The sequence below is a fragment of the Panthera uncia genome, chromosome C2 (genome assembly GCF_023721935.1).
Source record: "Panthera uncia isolate 11264 chromosome C2, Puncia_PCG_1.0, whole genome shotgun sequence".
In the NCBI taxonomy this organism is placed as follows: Eukaryota; Metazoa; Chordata; class Mammalia; order Carnivora; family Felidae; genus Panthera; species Panthera uncia.
In genome coordinates this window covers 25,229,519-25,244,974 of record NC_064810.1, presented here as the reverse complement: position 1 = coordinate 25,244,974, position 15,456 = coordinate 25,229,519, and the positions used below count along the sequence as shown (strand labels likewise).

At 39.5% G+C, this 15,456-nt stretch overlaps 1 long non-coding RNA gene across 1 annotated transcript in view; it reads left to right on the top strand.

Annotated features, from left to right (window-relative positions):
• The window catches only part of LOC125921745 (uncharacterized), a 64,517-nt gene extending 50,184 nt beyond the window's left edge, over nt 1-14,333 (top strand). Inside the window, exon 3 of the long non-coding RNA XR_007457481.1 lies at nt 13,114-14,333. This is a non-coding gene — a long non-coding RNA (uncharacterized LOC125921745). The remainder of the gene's footprint in view (nt 1-13,113) is intronic.
• Nucleotides 14,334-15,456: the final 1,123 nt, after the last annotated feature.

Below are 15,456 nucleotides of genomic sequence, written 5' to 3'. Positions count from 1 at the left end.
AAGAAAATCGGTTTCCAGCTGTAGACATTTCAATAACTCTGAGGCTGTTTGGGATTCATATCCTCAAGAAACAGAGACATATTGTCAAACTTCTGTATAATGATTTCTATTATTAGTTCCCAGTAAAAACTGCTATTAAGGTTGGCCAATGAAATTGCTTCCAGCTCATTGTGTAATCCTTGGGGAAATAACTGAATGTGAAATAATCCCTTGTACTTCTTCCATTAAAATACTACTGTAAAAGAGTAGAATCTGGTGGGTAGCAAACTAAGGCAGAGAAGAATATCTGATACTCTCAAAGATCATTTGACTGGCATCACCTGCTTTTTCTCTTCTGCTGAAAACCTCTAAAAAGTTTTGAGAAGCTATGAATATAAAAATTATAACCCAAGAATTCCCAGCAGGCTGACTTATTTGCTGAAACACTTAAGACCGGCAGGTGTTTTGGGAATATGTGGCATCAAAAGCCTTTTTCTCTCAGCTAAAGCAGTCTTTCACACTGAGGTATAAAATGTTATCAAGATTCATACAGGAAAATGCTGAAGCTGTTATTTTTCTCCCTCATGTCTGTGCTTGTGTGTGTGTGTTTCTTTCTTTCTTTCTTTCTTTCTTTCTTTCTCTCTCTCTCTCTCTCTCTCTCTCTCTTTCTTTCTTTCTTTCTGTTTTTAAGTCATTGCAGGCATTTTATTTTTTGTTTCTTTTTGTTGGTGAACAATCAGCCCTTATTTACTGTTTAATTCTTTGGACTTAGTAGCTTGTAGGCAAATGAAAACATATTCACTATACAGTTAGTTAATCAGAAATTCTCCGATTATTCTCTTTCTGAATTTCTATAGGAATTACAGGCATTATCATTCAATTTAGCACTTAATTATATGTCATTTTGTCATTGTTTACACTACTTATTGTGTTTGTCGTATTTCTTCCATAAATAATGGGCTTTTTGTGAATGAGTCTAATGGTTAATTTGATATGTCAGTTTGACTGGGTCACTGGGGTGCCGTACATTTCTTCAAACATTGTTTGGGCTGTGTCTGTGAGGGTGTTTCTGGATGAAATTAACATGTGAATCAGTAGACTCCAAAATATGGGTGGGTCTCACCCAAACAATTAAAGACCAAGAGAACAACAACAACAACAAAAACTGAGTTAAGAGGGAACTCCTTCTGCCTGACTGCTTTAAGCTGGACATTGTTCTTTTTCTGCTTTCAGATGTGAACTGAAACATTGTCTCTTCATTGGTTTGGAGGCTACCAATGCTCAGACTGGAATTTATGCCACTGGCCCTCCTGGGTCTTGCTGACTGCATATTCTGGGAATTCTTAGCCTCCACAGTCTTAACAGGCAATTCCTTAAATAGATTTTATTTATTTATTTATTTATTTATTTATTTATTTATTTATAGGGAGAAAGAGAGCATGAATGGGGGAGAAGGGCAGAGGAAGAGAGAGAGAATCCCAAGCAGGTCCCATGCTCAGTGTGGAGCCCAACATGGGGCTTGATCCTAGACCTGAACAGAAATCAAGAGTTGGAGGCTCAACTGACTGAGCCACCCAGGTGCCCAATAGATCTCTTTATATATACATATATCCTACTAGTTCTGTTTGTTTGGAGAACTCTGACCAATACAGTGGATCATGTCTCTGATTTTCATTTCATTTTATCCATAGCGTGTAGTACACCATGCTTATGTTAGAGACTTAAAATGGACTTTTAGAAGCAAAGGGATTCATGAAATGTTGTCAGTTACTCTGAGACAAAATACTTGCAACACATTTTTTAAATGCTTGAATGCATGTACTATTGCACTTGTTGGTTTTGACAAAGGTGGAAATAAAAGGCAGTGAAAAATGCAGTATTGATCTTGATTAGGTGCTGTCAAATGAGCTAAATTTCTGTATTTGAATGATGAATTGTAATTACAGCACATTATACAGCGTGATTCTCATCATGAAAGATATTATTTAAATGACAGTTTAAACTCATTTAGTCATATCTTCTGAAACTCACAGTGTTGTAGGTGGCATGAGAAAGGCTCTATCACTGCTGCCTGTAAGATTTGTAAACCAATTAAGGCATATGTCATCTTTGCTGTAGCAATTGGTGCTTCTGACCCAGGTCATGGCACGCATTTAGAGTTGTTTTTTAAATAGTTGTGATAAATATCTTGTCTGATTTCACCTGTGACCCTTGACATGGATTTGTCGGAGGGCTTGTGGAGATGAACGTTTTAGTATGTTTGTTATAAAACAGAGTGAAGCTATAACTGATTTATGTCAAGTTGACCTCTGCAGTTTTGACCTGGTTGGGGTTGTAGAGTAACTGAATGAATGTTAGAAAATGTGCCAAACCATAAACCAGAGATAAGTGAACAGAGAAGCCCATTTGTCATGAGTGTACCGTGATTCTGTTCACTTCAGAGTGTGATGCCACAGTGTCTTCACACGAGAATATTGCAAACTCGTATTTACACTTATAGTTTCTATTATATGAATATTATAAAGATAATTTATGAAAATATTAAATGCTTTTTTTCTCCTGAGAAAACAGCTGAGATACCTCAGCTGAAAAATCTGAGAAAGCAGAAACATCAAATTGACAAGCATGGAAGAAAAATTTCCTCTGAAATATCTGGTATTCTGCATTTGCCACTAATTTTTATATGCATTTCAGAAATAATGTTTTTTCCTGATAATTTGCTAGATTGCCCATAGGAATACTGAAAAGTGTAACACATGCTAATGTTTCCCACTTGCTATCGAGCATGATAGAGTTAAATACTCCTCTGCTGCAACTTCTAGGCTGAACGTTGATGCTATTTCAAGGGCAGTAAGCAAGGCATCCCTATTACTTTCCATGAGGGTTTTCAACTCTGCTCTCATCAGTAGCTTTTCTTCCTCTTCCAATGTGATGAAAGTAAAGCCCTCATTATCACCTCAACATAGTGCAGATCTATGGTGTGGATGTTCCCCACGGGACACAGAGGACTCAGAACAGAGACAAGTGGCAGATGGCATTTTGTAAATATAGTGGAGAGCAGGGAAAGCACCCACTTTCACAGCTTAACTAGTAAAAGCAGATACTAAACGGAACACTGAGCAAGCCCGTGAACAGATAGTAAGAATAACGATTTTTCTAGAAGGAAGTATACTCTGGAGCATGTAAAACCACAAACAGTGTGTGGCTTTCAACAGAAGGGATGCAGAAATTGGATAAACAGGAGATGAGAGAAATAGGGACTGGACTGAACCCCAATAGTGATGATTCTCTTAATCATCCTTGAGTAAAGACATTTTCACCAAATACCTTGAGGAAAATATTGGAAATGAATATTAGAATTTCTCTCTGTGACATATTATTTGTTCTTCGTATATAATAATTACTATATTCATATTATTAGTGAACTATATAGTAAAATAAGTGAAATATTTTTTTTTTTTTTTTTACAAATAATTGTACAAGTATTTAATTGCATTTGGGATGAAGCATATGAAGGAGAAATACAAGGTTTTAAGAGAACACACCTCAGGGCAAACTGATCTAGGTGGAGTATTGTTTTTATTAATGGTGGATGAGTCATGGAAAACTTCCGTTTGGGAGTCATCCTGAAGTCCATATTTGACGGCCGCACAGGTGTTTTCAGAGATGGTTTAATAGTAGACATAGAGAACTGGGAAAAAACCAAATATAATTAGACTGGATTGTTTCTGAGGTCTGTTCTACTTCAAATGTTCAAAGAGTATGTTAATAACTTCTAAGTTTTGACCTGCGCATAATAGGTCTCATTGGCTCAGCAGACAAAAGCATGGACAGGTATGATAGAAGGTGTGTGATAAATATTCTTTGACTCCAACAAACTAGGATGCTTTGGGGTCACCAGTGGGACCAACCTAAGTAGGGGTATATTTCCCCTGATATCAACCACAGGAAGCAACTCAGAAACCAGAGTGTTTCATGTTCCAGGGGATTTATTCATTTTCCTCTGCCACATGTCCATATGATGGGATGCCTTGTTTAGTGAAGTAAATAACTGTCATTTTTATTGCACAATGCAGATCCGTTGTATCTAAATTAACCCTTTTATTGTCACAAAGTTCTTTAAGAGTTAAAGTGTGCTCACCTATTGTTGTGGGTAACTGGACTGGGAAGATGCTACTTGAAAATAGCTCTCTCCATCTGGGAAAACCTGGAAATCAGTTGTTTGTCCAGAATGCTGCTTTTGCCATACTCATTTCAGTCTGGGGGAAATTAGACCATATCTACCTTTTTGGAACATCACGAAGTCTATATAAAAGAGTTTGGTGTGTGGGGGGGGAAGTAAATGTGATTGAAAAGAATGTCTTCAGCACATTATTAAAGTGGCGATGTTCAATCCCTTAGTAAGTCTGACTAGTCTTGTCTGTGAGAGTATGCTGGAGGAGAACTCATGCCTTTCCTATTCCCAGCTAAGATCCTGCATTCTCAGGAGACACCCTTCTCACCTGACTCCAGAAATGGAAGCCAATCAAGTAACAAATATTTATACATCGCTTTTTATGGGCCAACCCTGAGTTAAGCATGAGGTATACAAAAGAGACTAGCTATGTTCCTGAACTTTGAATAATTGTTCTAATTACAAAAAACAGACAAAAAAGAGTTGTCACAACCCAAAATATTTCATATTAGCTAGAGATGCAAGAAGATGCAAATTAAAAGAAATTTGGGTGGCCTGAAGCAAAGAGGTTTAATGAAAGAGACATAATTGGAGATGTTTATTGAAGGAGAAGGACAGGGGAGAGGAGGATGGATAGGTAGACAGGAGGAGCAAGCCTGTTATGCTAATAAACCCATCCCAGGTTTGTGCATCATCCCTGAACTTCGACCTGGCTTTTGCAGGCACCATTGGTCCTGTATTTCTATTGCTAATGCCATGGTGCCCACATATAGAATAATTTCTGTGACTATCTTCTTAAAACTCCGTTTCTGATATTAAGTTCCCTCATATTTCAACTCTACTCCACCATCTTGACTGTTTGTCTTCCATGGGGAAGAAGAGTTTAAGAGAGAGAAATGGTTTTGATCTCAAGATTTATGTGCATAGTTTTCTGTGCTCACTTCTCTCAGGACGGGTTATTCCTTCTTTCTGTTTTTCAGTTGTGTCCCCAAATCTCTGTAAAATAAGATACCAGTTGTGATAAAGATGTCCATACTCCCCAACCACTTGTATTATCTTCTTATTCCTGAGCCCCTGGGTAGATCACATTTTCTGGGCTCCCTTGCAGGTAGGTATAACAGTGTGAGTGTCTGGGCGGTGGTGAGGGAGCAGGAATGATGGCACCATTTCCAGATTGGTGTAGAGAACTTCTCGATTTCTGGTAAGCTTTTCAAAAAAGTGTGTCTTTGGAAATAATCTCAGGAGAAGAATGTTTTAGGGTAATGTGATGGTTAATTTATGGGTCAACTTGGCTGAGCTATAGTACCCAGTTACTTAATTAAACTCTAATCTAGCTGGGGCACCTGGGTGGCTCAGTTGGTTGAGCAGTTGACTTTTGATCTCAGCTCTTGATCTCAGGGTTGTGAGTTCAATCCCCGTGTTGGCCTCCAAACTAGACATGAAGCCTACTTAAAAAAAAAAAAAAGGAAAGGGGAAAAAACCCCTCTAATCTAGTCGTTGCTGTGAAGGCATTTTGTAGATGTGGTTAACATCTACAATCAGTTGACTTTAAGTAAAGGACATTAACCGTGATAATGTGGATGGGCCTCACATCAATCAGTTGAGACCTTAAAAGCAAAAGCTGAGGTTTCCTAAAGAAAAAGAAATTCTTCCTCAAAGCTGCAGCGTCATTTCCTTCCTGAATTTCCAACCTGCCAATCTCCCCTACTGCTTTCAGACTTGCCAACCTCCATGATTGCACAAGCCAGTTCCTTACAACAAATCTCTTTACACACACACACACACACACACACACACACACACACACACACACGCCCTGTTGGTTCTGTTTTTCTGGAGAACCCTGGCTGATACAGGAAGGCAATCATTTTTGTATTATTTATGTCTCAGGAGTGGTAATTGCTAGTATAATGTTTTGAACATGAGAAGTTTTCCAATAATATATGTTAAATGGATCAATGAATAACCAACTGGAGATTCAATTACTATGAAAGTTTAATATTGAGGCTTTCACATAAAAAAATGAAATTTCAGTCTTGTGGTGATATACTATTGAAATTTTCTAAAAATAAATAAGAATGTTCATACATTCATGCTTGTTTTTTTTTTGTTTTGTTTTGTTTTGTTTTGTCTTAAGAAAGTAAGATCAACTAGATTTTTTTCCCCACATAAACTTGAAATAATGTTGCTATCTAGGACTCTAATAGTTTCCAATTTATCAGGAAGTAATGGGGGGCGCCTGGAATGGCTCAGTCGATTGAGTGTCCGACTTTGGCTCAGGTCATGATCTCACAGCTCAAGGGTTTGAGCCCCCCATCGGGCTCTGTGCTGACAGCTTAGAGCCTGGAGCCTGCTTCAGATTCTATGTCTCCGTCTCTCCCTGCCCCTCCCCTGCTGGTGCTCTGTCTCTCTCTCCTTCAAAAATAAATAAACATTAAAAAAGTTTTATCAGCAAGTAATGATACAGGCTTGCTCTTAATTTCTGTATTGAGTAAATATATTTTACTATAGGAAAATTTTTGGTGCCCTCTGGTGGACATAGTTCAAAAAATGAAAAGCATTTAAATATAAGGTAGTTCCCCCTTATGCATAGTTTCGCTTTCCACAGTTTCAGTTATGTTTGTTCTACCACGGTTGGGAAGCCGATGATTCATTCTCCTTCTGATGTCAGTGGTAGCCTAACAGTATGTCTCAATGCTTGTGTCATTCATCTCACTTCATCTCATCACAAAGGCATTTTATCATCTCACATCATTGTAAGAAGGGTGAATACAGTACAATATTTTGAGAGAGACCACATTCACATAACTTTTATTACAGTATATTGTTATAATTATTCTATTTTATTATTGTTAATCTTTTACTGTGCCTCATTTATAAATTAAACTTTATCTTAGGTACGTATATATTGGAAAAAACATAGTATATATATATAGGGTTCAGTACTGTTTCGTGGTTTCAGGTATCCCCGGGGGTTTTGGAACACATCCCTCACAAATAAGGGTGGGTCTACTATATATAGAGCAGTCTACTATTTGAATATGTTTCCAAAGTTCCTTTCTAAATTTGGAAATCTTAATGCATTTTTTTCACAGAAGATGAGAGATTAACATCTCAGGTTTGTTTATAAATTCCTATTATAATACATGAAGTACTTAAATTATGGTACCAAAAGGAATAGAACCTAACAAAACGTGAGACAATGATTCTATGGGAAGAAATATTTAAAGTTATCACTTGGGAATCCAGTGACCATCTCTCCTGCTTTAGCCTTGATTACTGAGGAAGACTGGAATTGCCTGTATTCCTCCCTGGGAGTACTTCCGTGGGCAGGGATGTGTATGTTTTGGTGGGGAGAAGGGCTAGGAGGGGCAGGGAGTACATACCTGAAGGTTTTTAGGAATGGTACTTGGTGGGGGGTAGTGGAAAGAAGTGAGGCAAAGTTCAGCTTTGAGGAGCAGGATAAGAAGCCATGTTTGAGAGAATTAGGAGATCTGGAAATAAGGTACATAGTGGGGTTGGAGTAACAAAAGTGATTCCAAAGACAGGGAGAGGGCAGGAAAAAACAATGGTAAGGGCTGTGGTACATTGAAGCTGGTTTGAACTCCCTTAAAAGAGCTGATGGTTAACTTTTCAAGAATTCTTATGAGCCAGTTGTTAAGGACAGATATTATTAAAAATAAAACCAGGGGTTCTTGGTTGGCTTATTTGGTTGAGCATCTGACTCTTGATTTTGGTTCAGGTCATGATCTGAGGGGTCTTGAGATCAAGTCCCACATCAGGCTCTGCACTGAGCGTGGAGACTGCTTAGGGTTCTCTTTCTCTCCCTCTACCCCTCTCCCCTACTCACATGCTCTCTCTCTCTCTTTCTCTAAAAATAAATTTAAAAAAACCATACAATCCTACAATTACATAAATTATTTTAAAAAGTAATATACACTCAAAACTCATTGCTTCCTAATTATTTCACTACATTTCACTATTATTTAGTAAAATCACCTATTGAGATGATTTGTGTGTTTTGTATTTTTGAGAAATAAGTGCACTGACCCAACAAAGGAGGGATTCGGAAACTCGGAGTACAGTGAAGTGAGGCTTTAATCAATGTTCTTGCAAGAGTAGGTGTCTGATAGACAGGCACACTCAGGGCAGTTACAGCAGGCAATTTACCTCCTAGCATGCAAGTCCCTCCCCTGAATCCTCATTGGCTGAGTACTACAGAGATTACATCCTTACCTGGAAGTCACCTATGCCCATGTCAGGCAAAAAGTAGTCTGACTGGAACAAATATACATTCCTTGAGGTGACACAGAGACTTCAGTTCTTTGGAACATGCTCATTGCAAAGCCCATGAAAATAAGCCCATGAAATGGAGAGTGGAAGAAGAACCAGGAAGTGAAGTGTCTAAGGGTTTGTGACTCCATTGTATGTGGGGGGGTTTGTACCTATTTCTATTAGGTTGTAAACCTATTGTTAACCAGGCAGCACAGCTTTTATTTGGTATTTCTGAAAATGAGTCATCTTACTTACTTCTCACATATTTGTATGGTGGAAATACTATATAATGATGTACTGCTGTGCATCTCTTACCAACTCTTCATTCAATGACGCCAGTAGCTTGTAGTTGGTCACGTTGGGGATATTTTTGTCGCTACAAATCAAAGGGAACAATGTACCCCCAATCCCTGGGTGGTTGTGAAACATTTGCCGCCACACCACTGGGCAAGGAAGTCTTTTTGGGAACGGGAGATTTCCTATTGTATTAATTTAATTTAATGTTTTTTCCATCATCTATGCTGGATTGGTACTCAAGTTCATTTATTCATTCAATCAACATTTTTGTACTGAAGTATAATAACATTATATTAATTCCAGGTGTACAACCTAATGATTCAACATTTGTGTACATTGCAAAGTGATCACCACAGTAAGTCTAGTGGCCATCTGTCACCATACAAAGTTACAATTATTTTTCCACTTATGATGAAACTTTTAAGATTTACTTATTTAGCAACTTTCAAATTTACCATACAGTGTTATCAACTATAGTTATCATGTTATATTACATCTACACAACTTATTTGTTTTACAACTGGAAATCTGTAGCTTTTGACACCCTTTACTAATTTTGCTCACCACCCCAATTGCCTCTTTTCTTGCAGTTACCAAGTTTTGTTTGTTAATTTGTTTTTCAGATTTCACACTTAAGTGAAATCATACACATTTGTCTTTCTCTGACTTATTTCACTTAGCATAATACCCTCAGTGTCCATGGTCCATTCATGTTGTTGCAAATGGCAAGATTTCATTCTTTTTAATGGCATAGTGTGTATGTATATGTATGTACACACACCCACACACCCACCCACACACACACACATGTTTTTTTCATTGTATACGTGTGTATATATACACACACACACACACACACACACACACACAATGGAGTATTACTTGGCAATCAGAAAAGAATGAAATCTTGCCATTTGTAACTATGTGGATGGAACTAGAAGGTATTATGCTAAGCAAAATTAATAAGAGAAAGACAAATATCCTATGACTTCACTCATATGAGGAATTTAAGATACAAAACAGATGAACATAAGGGAAGGGAAGTAAAAATAATATAAAAACAGGGAGGAGGACAAAACATAAGAGACTTAAATATAGAAGACAAACAGAGGGTTGCTGGAGGGGTTGTGGAAGGGGGGATGGGATAAATGGGTAATTAGGAATCTCCTCCTGAAATCATTGTTGCACTATATGCTAACTAACTTGGATGCAAATTAAAACATAAATAAATTATTAAAAAGTGCCAATACTCTGGCATCTGCTGTTGCTGTAAGTCATAAACTATCCTTCATCTCTGACCCAGAGTCTCATATTTTCTACTAGCATCAATGAAACTGTGGCATGCTACATTACTGGCTTGCAAGTAGGGTAAAATATCTGACCCTTCCCCTTTCTTGACAGACTCTGTGTCAGGCACTGGGACAAAGAGGTAAACAAAGCAGACAAGATCCTGCCCCTATAGAGCTCAAAATATTTTGTGGGAGTATAAGCAAAAAGCACCAACACAAAATAAAAAACATTAAACAATTACATCTCATGAGGTAAGGAGTGAGAAAGAATGGAACAGTGGTGTGCTAGAGAAGTGAGACAGGAGGGAAATCTACTTCACGCATATTGTTGGGGAAGTTCTCTCTGATGGGTGATTGAATAAGAAGGGGGTTAGGACTGAGGGCTGAGGAAGGGGGTTGTGTTAAATCGTACAGTACATAGTGACCTAATGAGTCAACAATGATTGATTGATTGATTGATTGATTAATTGATTGATTAATGAAGATTCGGAGGCTACTTTTTTCATTACTAAAGTAAATAACTGGGAAGGGTGGGGTCATCAGACAGTACTAGTAATGGCAGGACATTCCTGCCCTTTTCCTGCATTAAAGTCATGTGAAATTCCAAATACTGTGTAAAGATTTGGATTTGAGGGCTTAGATGGGTGGAGCATTAGTGCAGTGGGTGAAAGGGAGAAAGGGAGGCAGACAATGTGGCTGTCGTGAGGGAATGGAATGATTGCATTGTACCTGCCCCCTGACATGTTCCCAGGTGAGAATTTATGAGTCAGGGACCAATTGCCTAGAGTTTAAAAATTTCCTCCTAGCCATTATTTTGGAAGATTAGGCAGCAAAACCCATGGAGTATAGATACACTAACTATTGAGAGTTAGAGTGAAGATAGCCTGTGTCAAGGACTGAGGAAAAGATTTTTGAGACCCAGTTCCTGACACTTAATTGGTTGCTCTGTGACCTCTACTATCCTTATTATAAGATGTGGAACTTTTAACAAGAGTTTGCTTTAACAGCCTCACGGAAGACCTGAGACCCGAGAGCAAAGACAGAGCAGTAGAATATAAAAGTTCCCTGATGACTTCCACAAATGTGGTTTTGAAGATTTCTGAGGATTTTAGAAATATGAGTTAGAGTTTCCACTTAAAGTAATTTAAAAATAATATTTTATACTCAGTTATTTTTATTGGCATAAGTGGATATTGCATAATGTGTGTTCTAGATGGAATCTGTAAATTGGTTATAATTGCTTGTTTCTTTTAACACCAGCCATTAGACAACCTAAAGGTATGCATAAGGCATCTGTCCCTGGATAATAAATTCAGTGCTGGCTTCCAGAGAGTTTCCAAGTAAAATGCCAACAAAATAAATCTCAAAAACATCCAAATTGTTTGACTGTAGATTTTGTTTAAATGAATATATTGCTGTAATAATGTGCCCTCACATTTACCAAATGCTCAACGTATATTATCAGAGTCCCATAAGAATCCCCCAAAATACTTACTGCTTATTGTTATTCTTCTTTCTCTCTCCATCTCTTTTTATACAGAGGAAGAATCAGGCTCGGAGGTGGAGTGAGTGGCTGAAGTAGCTGAGTGAGGAATCTGATTAGTAGCCTTTTGAACATTAAGGAACATTCTCCAATCTAAGGCCTTAAGAAGTTTTTGAAAATTTCCCTTTTATTGCTTCCCTTTTAGTTTATGGGAATATCCTTGCCCTGTGCCTTGATTCTTGGTGTCACTGCCTGTTCTTGCTGGTCCAGCCTCCCTCTATGCATAGGTCTGAATTAAGATCCCAAACCCCAGTCCTCATCCCATAGAAAAGCAGGATTGCTCCCTGCCTTGAGTAAAGTGGTGGTGCTTTCTCCTACCCTAAAGTTTTGGAAAAGGGAGAGTGCCCTTTTGTTGGAGATTGGGCCATGATGGGCCATCATGAACATTGATCCCAGCGCCATTTAACTTAACATCCTATTGGTGAGAAGGATAAAACATATCCATTCCTTATTTAGAAAAGAAAATCAGGGCTAAATATTTGTGAGGAAAAACCCTCAAAGATATTATCTCTAAAACAACTATCCTCAGGAGCATTAAAAACTCTCAATTAGCTAGGGAACCTGGAAAAAGGTTATGCTTAGGACTGAAAATATGAAGTATGAAAAGAACAATTCTTGATATAATCAACTGGCAAAATCACTAAGGCAGGGGGGGCAGTTTTGGAAAATCAGAAAATAACATAATGAAAAGCTCATAAAACCATAGATGGATAGTTTCCAATCAAGTGAACCTCCATGCAATTACCACCTAGATCAAGAAATAGAGCATTTTCAGCTTCTTCTAGAAGCCTTCCTGAACACAAAGCTCTCCCCTGCCCCTGTGTAAAGGTGATTTTTAGGATAAAATTATTTTCTTGATTTTTGTAAGTTTTGATACCTAAGTTTATATATACTATATATATATGTGTGTATATATATATGTATAGTATACAGTGTATATACACATGTATGTAGTTTATATGTGGTATGTATATAGTTTATATATTTATATACATATGGTTTATAAGAAAAAATATATACAGGGTGTGTTTGTATATGTACATGTACATGTATATGTATATGTATATGTATGTATGTTTGTGTGTGTGTGTATCTTAACCACTATTTTAATTAGAACATGTATCAGCAAGATTTATGAACTCCTCAAGATTAGGCAATCTTACTCATCTTTACATATCTGCTACGTAACACAGACCCTGGAACTAAATGAGGATGTAACACCTTGCAATAAATTTGAACGAATACATTATAAATTGTTAAATAAGAGATCATTATTTCTACCTATCTTTTGGAGGTTATTTTGGTGATGTGCTGGAATAATATATATATATCAAGATAGAAATGAAGCTTTTTTCCCTTTAGTATTTCCTAAACCATTTCCTCTATTTGAACAGTTATGAATTCTGTCTTCATTGCCTGAGGGAAGGGATACACAGATAAATCAGATTACAGAAGAGGTAAATCCTTGGCTAATCTATTTCTATTTCCAGGAGTCAATAACAAACACTGGATTTGGGAGATTAGATAAAGTGTTGTTTTTTCTGTTCCTGACTCAGATCCAGGGAAGGAAGAAAACAAGAAGGCAAACACCAGACTACGTGTGAGGCTGTCACTGGAAACTGAAGGCTGACCCTTGCCTTTTTACCTTCCTCGACTGCAGCCCTAGGGGGATTACTTCAGAAAGGCATGGGGGCCCTGAAATGGAGGGTGCCTGTGCTATAGCGTGCTGGACCTGCCTTGTTCCAGCTTGTGAGAACCAATTGTTAAATTTTTTGGAGTTTTGTGAGCTTGTTGGTGACATGTTGGTAACTTGAAATCCACCAGGGTAAGAGGTTTACTCTCTGGAAGTTGGCAAATGCTACAACCTGCCCACTCCCTCCACTGCCCTGGAGAGCCAGTTGTTAAACATTTATCAGCACCCCACTGAATCTGTGGAATATAGATGGGCTGCCAAGGACTGGCCGTATTCTGAAATTTCACATCATGTGTAAAATTTGTGGGGTGATACCTCCAGGAAGATGGGTGTCAGTCAGCCTCCCAGGGCTCTGCCTATCTTTTTGTGCCATGGTGAGGCATCCAAGAGCAAGACAGAAGTAGTAAAGTATCTTAGACAAGGCTAGTAAGTGACCTGAGGTCCCAGAGTGGTATGGGAGGGAATATCACTGTTGTCTGAGCTCCTTGGGAAGGATATGGCAATGACTGAATAAGGGCCAAGTTCGAGGGGTCATGAGGTTGAGGCCCAGTGATGACCTGCCAGTAGCCTGAGTGATGAATGACCTGGAACTAGGTAAGCTGTGTATCTCACAGAATGTTGATGTTGATGGATGACACCTCACATCTCCAGCCACTCTCTTCATCCTGACATCCGGGCACAACTCTGCAAGCCCCTGGCACTTAAACTTGATCCCAGGGAACAAGAAGGATAAATGTTTCAATTAGAGTAGTGTGTGAGCACCCACCTTGGGTGCAGAATTTAATGAGGTGGCAAAAAAAGTTAGAAGGGGGAGGAAAACATCATTCTAAGGGTCAGATACAGGGAAGGTGAATAGAAGGGAGGGTGTTGATCGAGAATGGTTTTTGCGGTGGATTTAATGAAGTAGGTCAGTACGTCTAATTGTAAGTACAAGTTTATAATATAAGTCACCCATATGATTCCTCAGCAAAACCCAAAGTGAGCAAAGAATTTAATCTCTTTGTTTTCTTTCATTTGTGGATGTGCTTATGTATTTTTTTAAAATAATTACATATAGGGCATTTCCAATTTTTTTTATTTTTTTTAATGTTTATGTATTTTTGAGAGATACAGAGCACAAGTGGGGGAGGGATAAAGAGAGGAAGACACAGAAAACAAAGTGGGCTCCACGCTCTGAGCTGTCAGCACAGAGCCCGACATGGGGCTCAAACCCACAAACCGTGAGATCATGACCTGAGCAGAAGTCAGACGCTTAACTGACTGAGCCACCTGTACGTACGCCCCAGTGTGCTTATGTGTTTTCATTGTCAAATGGACCAGCTGATTCTCTAGTTGGTTTCTTTGTGACATACAATGTCTGTTTAAAGTATCTTCTTATATGATAAATATAGCACTTTATAGATTTTTGAAATTCCAGCTCCTCCTCTCCCCACCTTCATATTTGCCTTCACTCTTGGATTGGGAAGATGGCGGCGTAGGAGGACGCGGGGCTCACAGCGCGTCCTGCCGATCACTTAGATTCCACCTACACCTGCCTAAAGAACCCAGAAAACCGCCAGAGGATTAGCAGAAGGGAGTCTCCGGAGTCAAGCGCAGACTAGAGGCCCACGGAAGAGGGTAGGAAGGGCGGCGAGGCGGTGCGCGCTCCACGGACTGGCGGGAGGGAGCCGGGGCGGAGGGGCGGCTCGCCGGCCAAGCGGAGCCCCCGAATCTGGCTGGCAAAAGCGGAGGGGCCGGACAGACTGTGTTCCGACAGCAAGCGCGACTTAGCGTCTGGGAGGTCAGAAGTTAACAGCTCTGCTCGGAAAGCGGGAAGGCTGGAGGACAAAGGGAGGGAGAGCTGCTGAGCCCCCGGACGGCAGAGCTCAGCTTGGCGGGGAACAAAGGCGCCAGCGCCATCTCCCCCGCCCATCCCCCAGCCAAAATCCCAAAGGGAACCAGTTCCTGCCAGGGAACTTGCTCGCTCCGCGCAAACACCCAACTCTGTGCATCTGCGGAGCCAAACCTCCGGCAGCGGATCTGACTCCCTCCCGCTGCCACAGGGCCCCTCCTGAAGTGGATCACCTAAGGAGAAGCGAGCTAAGCCTGCCCCTCCACCCCCCCGTGCACCTTGCCTACCCACCCCAGCTAATACGCCAGATCCCCAGCAACACAAGCCTGGCAGTGTGCAAGTAGCCCAGACGGGCCACGCCACCCCACAGTGAAT